The sequence below is a fragment of the Chiloscyllium plagiosum genome, unplaced genomic scaffold (genome assembly GCF_037043375.1).
Source record: "Chiloscyllium plagiosum isolate Xiang-an unplaced genomic scaffold, Cpla_swu_hap1 HiC_scaffold_18, whole genome shotgun sequence".
NCBI classification, from domain to species: Eukaryota; Metazoa; Chordata; class Chondrichthyes; order Orectolobiformes; family Hemiscylliidae; genus Chiloscyllium; species Chiloscyllium plagiosum.
Window position 1 is genome coordinate 108,734,756 of NW_028270156.1, and position 11,834 is coordinate 108,746,589.

The following is an 11,834-nucleotide window of genomic DNA, read 5'->3' on the forward strand; positions in this document are numbered from 1 at the left end:
CCAGACCTGCTGAGCTTTCCCAGCACCTTCTGCTTGTTGTTCCTGATTTGACATCATCCATACACCTTCTGGGTGTGATTCAGACAGGGGGAGGATACCACCACTGACCTCACAATGGGGTCCAGCTGATTGATGGCAGCTTCGGGCCAATAGGAAAAGGTGGTGGGACTGGTGGACCAAGTGGAACCAGCTGGTCATCCAAACAATGGGAGTGAATGTGGGGCGTGGCCAGTGGGATGACACGTCACCAGTAACTCAGCCGATGCTGTGCCACGTGACTCGGCCATTGGTGAATGTGGGAGACGCAAACAGGGAAGGGGAGAGTGGCCTCAGAGACAGGGAGATAATGAGTCACTTTAGAATGGGAAGTTTTAATTACACTCTGTGCGGTTTGTAAGTCTGAATTAGAAACTCTTAATCCCGCGTTTGCAGCAGATGGGAAAATGGCTGCGGCCCTCAGGCGGTGAAAGGTCCTGGGATATGGCCGCCATTTTTATTGGGGGTAAGGTACAGTGAGGCGCATGTGCCGAGGATGGAGGGGGTGGGGCGTGCAACTTGAAGAGAGGCATTTACACATCAAGCACATACCAAGAAAAAAAGTATGTCTTTATATTCTTCCTGTACTGACTGTGAGTTTTGTTTTGTGAATTCATTTCATAGGATATTAAATCAGAATAATTGAGGCTGGGATCTCAAAAGCAAGTTTTTACAGTCAATAGAGTCATCAGGATCTGAATATCATTGGCATTTAACTGTGGAAGGAGAAAGGTTTGTCTGTTCTGTTTGTGGGAAGATATCTCCAATATTTTTGTTGAGCAGAAAGATGTACAAATTCGTGGTTGGATCACCCTATGGGTGTGTGCTCTGTTCTGGGCGCTGCAGCTGAGGAAGGAGATATTGGCCTGAGAGGGAGCACAGATTTATCCAAATTACACCTCGTCTCTTTGTAAGAACTCTCAGATTTAGACCCAACCACCCACTTCATGAAGCTAACATGTAAACTTCATGTTTTCAATTACCTGCAAACTTCCCATTAAAAATCCTTTTGGACTCAAATTCCAGTACCTTTTCAGGTGGAATGTTCCAGCTTCTGACAACTGTCTGTTCATTCAGAAACTGCTGACGTCCATGTTGACTCTGGGGTTACAAAGGGCTGAATTGAAAGATGAAGTGCTGTTCCTGAGCTCCCATTGAGATGCATTCGAACAGTACAGGAGGCTGAGGGCAATGTAGGTATGAGCAGACAATGAAGATGACAGGGCTGCAACTGTGAGGGCTGCTTGGCTCAATGAGAGTGTTCTGGAGTTGGGTGTAAACAGACTGATGTGAGACAGGGAGAAGGTGAAGCTGAAACTCAGTTTTAGTTCAGGCCCTTCAGATATTCACATGGTTGAAACTTTATTGCTGGAACAGCACCGCAGGTCAGGCAGCATCCAGGGAACTGGAGATTCGACGTTTCGGGCACAGGCCCTTCTTCGGGAATGAAGAAGGGCCTGAAGAAGGGCCTGTGCCCGAAACGTCAAATCTCCTGTTCCCTGGATGCTGCCTGACCTGCTGTGCTGTTCCAGCAATAAAGTTTCAACTTTGATCTCCAGCATCTGCAGACCTCACTTTCTCCTCGATATTCACATGGTCCCAATGTGAACAGCCAGTTTATAAGTGATACCTGCGGAATATTTGTTAACAGTTTTTAAAGTATTTTGCCTGAGGGCAGTTGAGAGTTAACCACATTGCTGTGGGTGTGGAGTCACATGTTGGCCAGACCAGGTGAGGATGACAGTTTCCTTCCCGACAGGACATTAGTGAACCAGGTGGGTTTCTAACAATCGACAATAGTTTCATGGTCATCATTCACCTTTTCATTCTAGATTGTATTGAATTCCGATGCCACCATCAGCCATGTTGGGATTCTATCCCTAATCCTCGGAACACTGTACATATCACTCATCTGGCAGGAATACCATTAAGCCATTGCCTCCCTCTTTAGCAATGTTTAAAAGAAAGTTCCATCATTCTCGGTGTACAATGTGAGATAAAATACTGCAACGTCCATGTGTCAGCCTCTCCGAAAGGTCAATCAACAGAAATTTGTTTGGGGCCAAATATTTCACTTTTTTTGGGGGGTTTATTGAACAAAAATGAATCCAAGTAAAAATCTTCTGCCACAGACATGTAATTTCTGAAGCCGGAGGGTGATTACAGAGACAGGGAGTGTTGTGGGCCCAGAGGGGGATTGTTGTCCAAACATCACTGTGGTGTACATGGACTGCAGCATTTCAGGGAGGCGGTTAACCACCACTTTCTCCAAGACAAGTAAAGGTGGCCAATAAATACTGGTCTGGGCAGCAAAGGCAACCCCCAGTGAATAAAACCAAACAGTGACCCCTCTGAGCTGACTTGCTGTGAAGTTAAAAACCTCTCTGGAAATGGAGTGGGCAGAGAAGAGAAACAGTGACATTTCACAGCTGCCCTCAGAGAGACCTCGCCCTTGGAAGTACTCCGAGCCGGGGATCGGCTCAGTGAGTTTCAGTCTCTTCAAATATCTTAGTCGGTTTTATTTTATTCAATCTACAATCGTGAGTAAGGTGAGGATTTCTTTTTAATGTCTTAGGGTCTCTTGATTAAATGTTTAAGATATGAAACATAAGCATTAAGTTATTCCCGGGCAGTATTTTTCGAGCAGTAAGACTGTGCCTTTGTTTTGGTCTGTAGATTGTTAAGGCGGAGAGATGGCCTTTGTAGAGTGGCGTGCTTTTCCTGTTGGATGTGGGAGATTAGGGAGAGTTTCAATGATCCTGATAATTATGTCTGTAGCAAGTGTGATTGCATATCCTTTTGGATCGCATGGATTGGTGGAGGAGTGATTAAAGGCAGTGAGAAATTGACAGGAGCCGGGGGGTGTTATAGGTGGCAGTGTCAGGAATGCAGGATACTGCAGATACAGTCAGGGAGATGGGTTACGGCCAGGAAAGCTAGGAGGGGTAGGTCGGTACTGCAGGAGTCTCCTGTGGCTATCCCCATCTCAGACAAGTATACTGTTTTGGAAAATGTAGGTGGTCATAGACTTTCAGGGGAATGTAGCACTGACAGTCAAGTTACTGGTACTGAGACTGGCTTTTAACATAATATGAGGTATATCCAGTTCCACACGATCGATGGTGATAGGGGACTCTCTAGTCAGGGGCACAGTCTGCTGTTTCAGCAGCTGACAGTGAGACATCAGGATGGGGTGGTGCCTCCCTGGTGCCAGTGTCAAGGATGTCTCACAGAGGGAGCAGAGTATTTTCAAAAGGGAAAATAACCAGTGAGAGGTCATTGGACATTGGTAGCAATGGCATAGGAAGGGAAAGCATGGGATCCCGACGAGCAGGGAGATTTGTTTCTGCCACTCGGAAGGCATTAAACCAGTGAGGAAGTTGGGGTAATCCTAAAGAGATAGTGAGAAAAGAGGTGAGTCTGAGGCTGGTACTGTTCACCAGTCAGACTGTCAAGGTAGGCAAGAGCAAGTCATAGAATGAGGTGCGACGGACCAGTTGCACTGCATTTATTTCAGTGCAAGAGGCCTTACAAGTCAGGGAGGCAGGCTCAGGGTATGGTTTTGCACATGGCACTGGGATATTACAGCAATTACAGATGCTTCACTCAGGGATGGATAGGACTGGCAGCTTAATGTTCCAGGGTATAGATGCTATAGCAAGGATAGAAAGGGGGCAACAGAGCAGGAGGAGAGGTGTTTTTGATTAGGGATAACATTATGGCTGGGCTTTGGGAGGATATTCCTGGGAGTACATCCAGGCAAGTTATTTGGTTGGTACTGAGAAATAAGAAAGGGATGACCATCTTAATGGTATTATAGACTCTCTCCCAATAGTCAGCGGGGAATTGAGACACAATTTTACCAGGCGACCTCAGTTATCTGTAAGAATATTATGGATGCAATGATAAGGGGTTTTAACTTTACCAACATAGCCTCGGAGTGCTGTAGTATTAAGGGCTTGGATGGAAAGGTATTTGTTCAGTGTATACGAGAACATTTCAGAATCAGTTTGTAGGATGTACCTACTAGAGAAGGAACAAAACCTGACCTGTTTCTTTATTCATTCACAGGATGAGGCTGTCACTGGCTCGGCCAGCATTTATTGCTGCGTTTACCCAGAGGGCAGTTAAGAGTCAACCACGTTGCTATAGGTCTGGAGTCCCATGCAGACCAGGCCAGGTAAGGATGGCATTTTCCTTCCCTAAAGGTCATTAGTGAACCACATTGGTTTTTCCAACAATTGACAGTGGAATCCTTGTTGTCACTAGATTATTTTTTCCAGATATTTATTGAATTCACTTTCCAAAACCTGCCGTGATGGGATTCAAACCCGGGTCCCCAGAACCTTATCTGGGTCTCTGGATTAACTGTCTAGCGATAATTTCACTCCGTCATCACTGCCTCTTAGGAAATGAGGCAGGGTGAGTGACTGAGGTATCAGTGGGGCAGCGCATCAGCACCAAAGATCCCACAGTATTGTGGCTCAGTGGTTAGCGCTGCTTCCTCAGCACCAGGGACCTGGGTTTGATTCCAGCCTCGGGCAACTGTCTGTGTTGGAGTTGGCACATTCTCCCCAGTGCTGAAAATGTGTTGCTGGAAAAGCGCAGCAGGTCAGGCAGCATCCAAGGAACAGGAGAATCGACGTTTCGGGCATAAGCCCTTCTTCCCATAGTGTCCAGATGCAGTATATGAGGTTTTGGGATGTGCAGGCAAATCTCTGCTTGATGTGAAAAGATCCTTTTGGGAACTTAGACAGATGTCAGAGGGAGGTGTGGCCGCATGTTTTACATCTCCCATGGCAGGAAGGGAGGGTCAAGGATGTGGAGCGTGGGTTGGTGGGAGGGTGTGGACCGAACAAGGAAGGCGCAGCGGGAATGGTCTCTGCGGAACGCAGATAAAGGTGGGGAGGGAAATATGTCTCTGGTGGTGGGGTCTGACTTTAGGTAGCAGAAATGACAGAGGTTAATGTGCTGTATCTGGAGATGAGTGGGGTGGAAGGTGAAGACCGCAGGGTTATATTCTTTATTATGGCTGGAGGGGTGGGGTAAAGGCGGAGGTGTGGGAAGTGGAGGGTATGTGTTGATCAAGTCAGAGGAAATTTACAGTCCGTGAAGTAGGCCTTTCTGGGATGTCCTGGAATAGAATCCAAAGAGATTAAACAAATATATGACAGACAAAAGATTAGCTGGACCAGAGAATAGGACCCCTTAAAGGTCAACAAGGCTGTCTATGGAACCACAGGGAGTGGGAAAGATATGCAAATATTTCAAGTCATTTTTACTGGAGAAGTATATGGAAGCTCGAGAGTTTGGAGAAATCAACAGTGATAACTTGAAAAGTGTCCATATTACAGAGGAGGTGGTACTGGATGTCTTAAATCGCATCAAGGTGGATAAAGCCCTGGAAAATGATCAGGTGTATTCTGGAACTTTCTGGAAATCTAGTGGTGATTGTTGGGCCTCTCCTGAGGTAAAAGTGAGGTCTGCAGATGCTGGAGATCAGAGCTGAAAATGTTTTGCTGGAAAAGCGCAGCAGGTCAGGCAGCATCCAGGGAACAGGAGAATCGACGTTTCGGGCATAAGCCCTTCCTGAAGAAGGGCTTATGCCCGAAACGTCGATTCTCCTGTTCCCTGGATGCTGCCTGACCTGCTGCGCTTTTCCAGCAACACATTTTCAGCTCTCCTGTGGTATTTGTATCGTTGATAGCGACAGGTGAGGTGCCATTATTTTAAAAAACTGGTAAGGAGAGGCCGTGGATCAAGAGAACAGTGAGCCTGAAGTCAGTGGCAGGCAAGTTGTTGGAAGGGATTCTGAGGGACAGGATATCCATCTATTTTGGAAAGGTAAGGAATGACAGGGAGAGTCAATGTGGCTTTGTACGTGCACAATTGTGTCTCACTAACTTGACTGAATGTTTTGAAGTGACAAAGAAAATTGATTAATCCAGGCGGTGAACGTTGTTTATATGGACATTCAACAAGGTTCCACAAAGCAGACTGGTTAGCAGGGTTAGATAACATGGCATGCAGGGAGAGCAAGCCATTACAAAACTGCCTTGAAGGTAGGAGACAGAGGATGATGATGGAGGGTTGCTTTGCGGACTGGAGGCCTGTGAGGAGCAATGTGCTGCAAGGATGGATATTGGGCCCTTAAATAAATGACTTGGATGTGACTATATGAGGTATGGTCAGTAGGTTTACAGAAGACACCAAAATTGGAGGTGTCGTGGACAGTGAAGAAGGTTAGTTCAGAATACAACAAGATCTTGATCAGATAGGCCACTGGGGCGAGGAATGGCAGACGGAGTTCAATTTAGATAAATGTGAGCTGTTGTATTTTGGAAAGGCAAATCAGGGCAGGACTTATACACTTAATGGTAAAGTCCTGGGGAACATTGCTGAACAAAGAGACCTTGGAGTGCAGGTTCATAGTTCCTTGAAAGTAGAGTCACAGGTAGGCGGGGTAGTGAATGCAGCATTTGGTACCCCCCCCCCCGTTATTGGTCAATGCATTGAATGCAGCTGTTGTGACGTCATATTGTGGCTGGACAGGGCACTGATTAAAGCCCTTCTGGAATTCTGTTTTCAGTTCCAATCTCCCCGTTCTTGGAATAATGTTGAGAAACTTGAAAGGGTTCAGAAAATATTTGCAAGGATTTTGCCAGGGTTGGACGGTTTGAGCTATTGGAAAAGGCTTAATAGATTGGGACTATTTTCCCTGGAGAGTTGGAGGCTGAGAGGTGATCTTATAAAATCATGAAGGGCATGGATAAGGTGAGCAGTCAGGGACTTTTTCCCAAGTTCGTTGGGTCCAGAACTAGATGGTACAGGCTTAAGGTGAGATGGAAAAGATGTAAAAGGGATCTAAGGGGCATCTTATTCATGTTGAGGGCATTGCAAGTATGGAATGAACTGCCAGAGGAAGGGGTGGAGGCTAGTACAATTGCAGCATTTAAAAGGCATCTGATTGGGTACATGAAGAGGAAGGTTTTAGAGGGATAAGGGTGAACCGCTGGCAAATGGGACTTCATTAACACACTCCGTTATTGGTCAATGCATTGAATACAGAAGCTGGGACGTCATACTGTGGCTGGACAGGACGTTGAATGAGCCACTTCTGGAATTCCGTTTTCAGTTTGAATTTCCCCGTTCTGGGAAGGATGTTGTGAAACCTGTAAAGGTTTGGACAAGATTTACAAAAACGTTGCCAGGATTGGAGGATTTGACCTACAGGGAGAGGCTGAATAGGCTGGGGCTATTTTATCTGGAGAGTCAAAGACTGAGAGGTGACTTCATGGAGATTTATAAAATCATGAGGGGCGTGGATAAGGTGAGCAGCTGGCGTCCTTTTCCCTCAGGTTAGGTGCGTCCAAAACGAGAGCACATGGGTTGAAGTTGAGAGGGCAAAGATTTAAAAGGGATATAAGTGGCAACGTTTTCAAGCTGAGTGTGGTGTGTGTATGGGAGGGGCTACCAGATGAAGTAGTGGAGGCTGATCAAATCACAACATTTAAAAGGCTTCCAATTGGGTACATGAATAAGAAGGGTTTCGATGGATACAGGCCAATAGATGGTAAATGAGAATCCATTAGTTTAAGATTCCTTGTTGGCACGGACGAATTGGACCGAAGGTCTGTTTCTTTGATCTTAATAAATTAAGATGCATTCCTCTATTTTGTGGAGAGCTAGCTGAAGCACAGATAATTATCCTTGGAGCTGAGAAGGTGAAGCAGTGATTTCGATCTGGTGCAGATTAGGTTCCAAGATCTTGAATTTGCAGAGAGAGAGAGGGATTGTTAACACTGTCACAATTTTTAGTAACTACTTTCAAGTAATTGGCAAATAATACAAGGTGAAAATGTGAACACTATTTTACTCAGTAAGTTCTGAGCACCTGGAACAGTCTGAACGACACAGATTCAGCAGGTATTCTGAAGCAGACTTGGAATTTACGTTTTAAGGAAAGATTTGGGGGGCTGTGGGCACATGGGAGGGGACTTGGGACAGACTTGCAGCATCTCCAGAGGGAGAGTACAGCCCCAATGGGCTGAATAGCCCCCAGCCCCTGTGCTCTGTGATACTGCCCCATTCACTGTGAATTATGAAGCTCATCCCAGGGCAGAGAGAGCGATTAGCCCTCCACTCTCATCACAATGGGGCCCGGCTGATTGATGGCAGCTCTAGACCAATGGGAGGAGAGTCTGTGTGGTCCTGCAGCCAATGGGATTGAATGAGGGGTGTGGCCAGCAAGACAACACCTGTCCATGAGCTGTGCAGGTGCAGTGTCACTGTTTGGGGTTGGGAGAGACAGCAGAGACTGGGACAGAGGCTGTTGGACCTGAATTACAAACTCCCGGTAAATTAAAACAAAAAGAACTGCGGAAGATGTAAATCAGAAACAACAACCAGGAGGTTATGGAAAAGCTCAGCAGGTCTGGCAGCATCTGTGAAGAGAAATCAGAGTTAAAGTTTAAGATCCGGTGTCCCTTCCACAGAACAGATGTTACTGAGAATAAAAGTCAGTTTATGTGCAGGAAATAGTGTGGGGGAAGGATAAAAGGAGTAAAGGATAGGTGGGGATAGAGTGAGAAGAACAGTTGGATAAAGGATAACCATCTGGCTGGGGGAGGGTGACGAGCTGTTACTGGAGACCGTTAGTGGCTAACCATAGGTCATGTGTAATGGCAGGCTGTGAGAACAAGGCCTGGTGTGTGGGGTAGGGGGCTACGACACGACGTTGTTAACCTATGGTTAGCCACTAACTGTCTCCATTGTAAGCTGTTGCCCACCTATATCACTCCACAATTGAAGCTGCCGAGGACACAAACCTTTGGAATATCCTCCCGAACCCCCTCTGTCCGCCTTAAAGATGTATCTAAAAATCGTTCTCTTTAATCAACGTTTCCATCATTCATGAAGCATTTTTGGAGATTTGTCAGTGTGAAAGGCTCCATACAATGCAGGTAGTTGTTGTTATTGTCTGACATCAGGAGAAACAGGGATGAGCCCTCTCCTTCTTACACCTGATGAACAACAGCAAAAGCAGGAAGCACTGAGCATGATCCAGCCCACAATGGGCCTCGGATTATTGATGTCAGCGCAGGACCAATAAGAGTGGGGGAACGGGGGCTAGAGGTGCTAGTTGGGCCTTCAACCAATCGGAGTGAATGAGGGGCGGGACTATACTCAACCACATGATAAACTTCACTGACAGCACAGTGTTGTTGTGGCCAAGGCATTGGCAATGTGTGAAGGTGCAGGGCAGGGGAAATGAAAGACCTATTGACCAGGAAGAGGAGGAAATTTTCATGGTATGGGATGAGAGGTTTTACAGAACTTAGTGCACATTCTAAAACGCAAATTTGAAAATTCCAAATTCTGCACCATTTTCCCTCCCTATAATGCATTTTGCACTCCCTGAAATATCAACTGTGTGTTTCCCCCTCCACAGATACCAATGATCAGTGCCAAAGCCCCATTGCCTGTGGAGAAGGTGATGTTTGACTTCCCTGTACAGCTGCAGTTCGTGTGGTGAAGGTGCTCCCACAATGTGTTTGGGTAAGAGCTGTTTTAGATTATTCACTCAGCGACAGTGAAGAGTTCACAATGTATGTGCAAATCATCAATAGTTTTTTTTTTTATCATGTTTATAATTCCACAGAAATACTATTGAGAACTTCTGACATAAGGCCACAGATGGGGATATTAGGTCAGGTAATCAAAAGAGTTGCCAAATAAGCAGGTTTTCAGGAATACCTTAAAGGAGGAAAGCAGGTCTGAGGGCGTTCGGGTGGGAATTCCAGACCGTGTTGCCTTGGCAACAGTAGAAACAGCCAGACAGGTGAAGCAATGAATAAACACATCGTTGGGAGTCTGAAAGAAAATGAGCTGTCGGGGTCTCACAGGTTGTGTGGTGCAGGGAGACATGGATGTTCACAGCCAGGATTTACATCAAAGGTGAGAATTTTAAATTGTTGCTTGTTAATAGGAGCCTTTGGATGGATCAACAAGTTTTGGTACAAGTGAGCACGAGGGCAGTAGGGTTTTAGATACTCTTGAGATTACATGTAAGTTGAATGTGGGAGGTTGGCCAGGAGTGTGTTTGGATAATGAAGCCTGGAGATAACACAGGGATAGACGAGTATTTCAGTAAATGAGCTGAGACTAGGGTGGAGTTGGGTGATGTCACTAATGTAGGAATAGTGCTTTTGGAGTTGGGCTGCTCCTCCTCTTCATCACTCCCCCTCCCCAATTCACAGATATTGTTCCTTGTTCTATCTGTCTGTCTTTTCTGGTTATGTCCTTCTCTCCCATTCTGCTGAAAACTAATATTTGACCCCACCGTTGTTGGAAAAACCTGCTCCATCCCAACTCTCCCTTTCCTTTCTTAATTCCTTGTATTTGGTGTCCCTTAAGGATCTCTCCTCGGTCCCTCCTGTTTCTCATCTACATACTTCCAGGAGGTGACATTGTCCCAAAGCACCGTGTTAGGTTTTACATGTACACTGACAATGCCCAGCTCTCCCTCACCATCATCGCTCTCCATTACTCAGTTATCAAACTGCTCATCACACTCCCACTACGCGATTGGCTGCAATTTCCTGCAAAGGAACGTTGCAATGGTTAAAGCCATTGTCTTCAGTTGCTATTACAAATTACTTTCCCTTATTGCTGAGCCCCTCCCTCCCACTGGGAACTATCTGAGACAGAACCGCACCCTTCACAATATTGCTCTCATATCTGACCCCAAGATGACCTTCTGATCAGACATCTACACAATCACAAACACCAGGAATTTCAAACTCTTAAAATGTTGCTTATCTCCACCTCACCCCAGCTCCATTGCTACTGAAACCCCTGACCTGTGTCAGTGTTGCCTTAAACTTGACGAATACAAAACAGAACCCGTGATTCCGTGAGTGACCCAGAATCTGGTTCCAGACTCCCTCATGATGGGAAACATCCGCTCAGTATTTACCCTGTCAAACCCCTTAAGAATCCTACATGTTACAATGCGATCACCTCTTATTCTTCCCAAATCCAGTAAGTAGAGACCCAATTTCTTCAGCCTTTTCTTAAAAGATAATCCCTGCAATCCAGGGTTCATCCCAGTCAATTTTCTGTGAAATGCCTCTGATGAAATGACACATTTCCTTAAATAAAGGGACCAAAACATCTGTCATTACTCCAGATGTGGTCTCCGTCGCACTTTATAAAGTTACTCTCGGGTATATACTCCAAACAACTCCGTTTAAACTTGCACAGATTTTGTTGGAAATGCTCAGCAGATCATGCAACATCTGTGAAGAAAAAATCAGTTAAAGTTTCGGGTCTGGTCACCCTTCCTCAGATACGTTAACTCTAATTTCTTTTCACAGATGCTGCTAGACCTGCTGAGCCTTTCCAGAAACTTCTGTTTCTCTTCCTGGTTTACAGCATCTTCAGTTGTTTCGGTTTTCATATCCTTTAAACTTGCCGTCTCTCCTCTAGAATTTGTCATTTCCACCTTGGAAAAAAGATTCATATTTGTTTGGTCTCCCCTACCCTGGGAAAAAAGAAACCATGACTAGTCACCCTATCATTGCTCCTCATAATTTTATAAAGTTCGATAAAGCCACCTAAAATGTCCAGTGCTGCAGGGAAATAGCCTCAGCCTATTCAGCCTCTCCCTATGGTTCAAATGTTCCAATAGTGGCAACACCCTGGAAAAACTTTTCTGAACTCTTGCAAGTTTCCCAACATCTTTCCTATAGCAGGGAGACTGGAATTGAAAGCAGTATGGGATTCCAAAAGTGGCC

The 11,834-nt window shown here is 45.6% G+C and overlaps 1 long non-coding RNA gene across 1 annotated transcript; it reads left to right on the top strand.

The window, feature by feature from the left end:
- The first annotated feature begins 672 nt into the window (after positions 1-672).
- LOC148147152 (uncharacterized) lies at positions 673-9,555 on the top strand. The gene is made up of 3 exons (XR_015760068.1): positions 673-768; positions 4,108-4,216; positions 9,488-9,555. It is a non-coding gene; the product is annotated as an uncharacterized LOC148147152 (long non-coding RNA).
- The last annotated feature ends 2,279 nt before the right edge of the window (positions 9,556-11,834 follow it).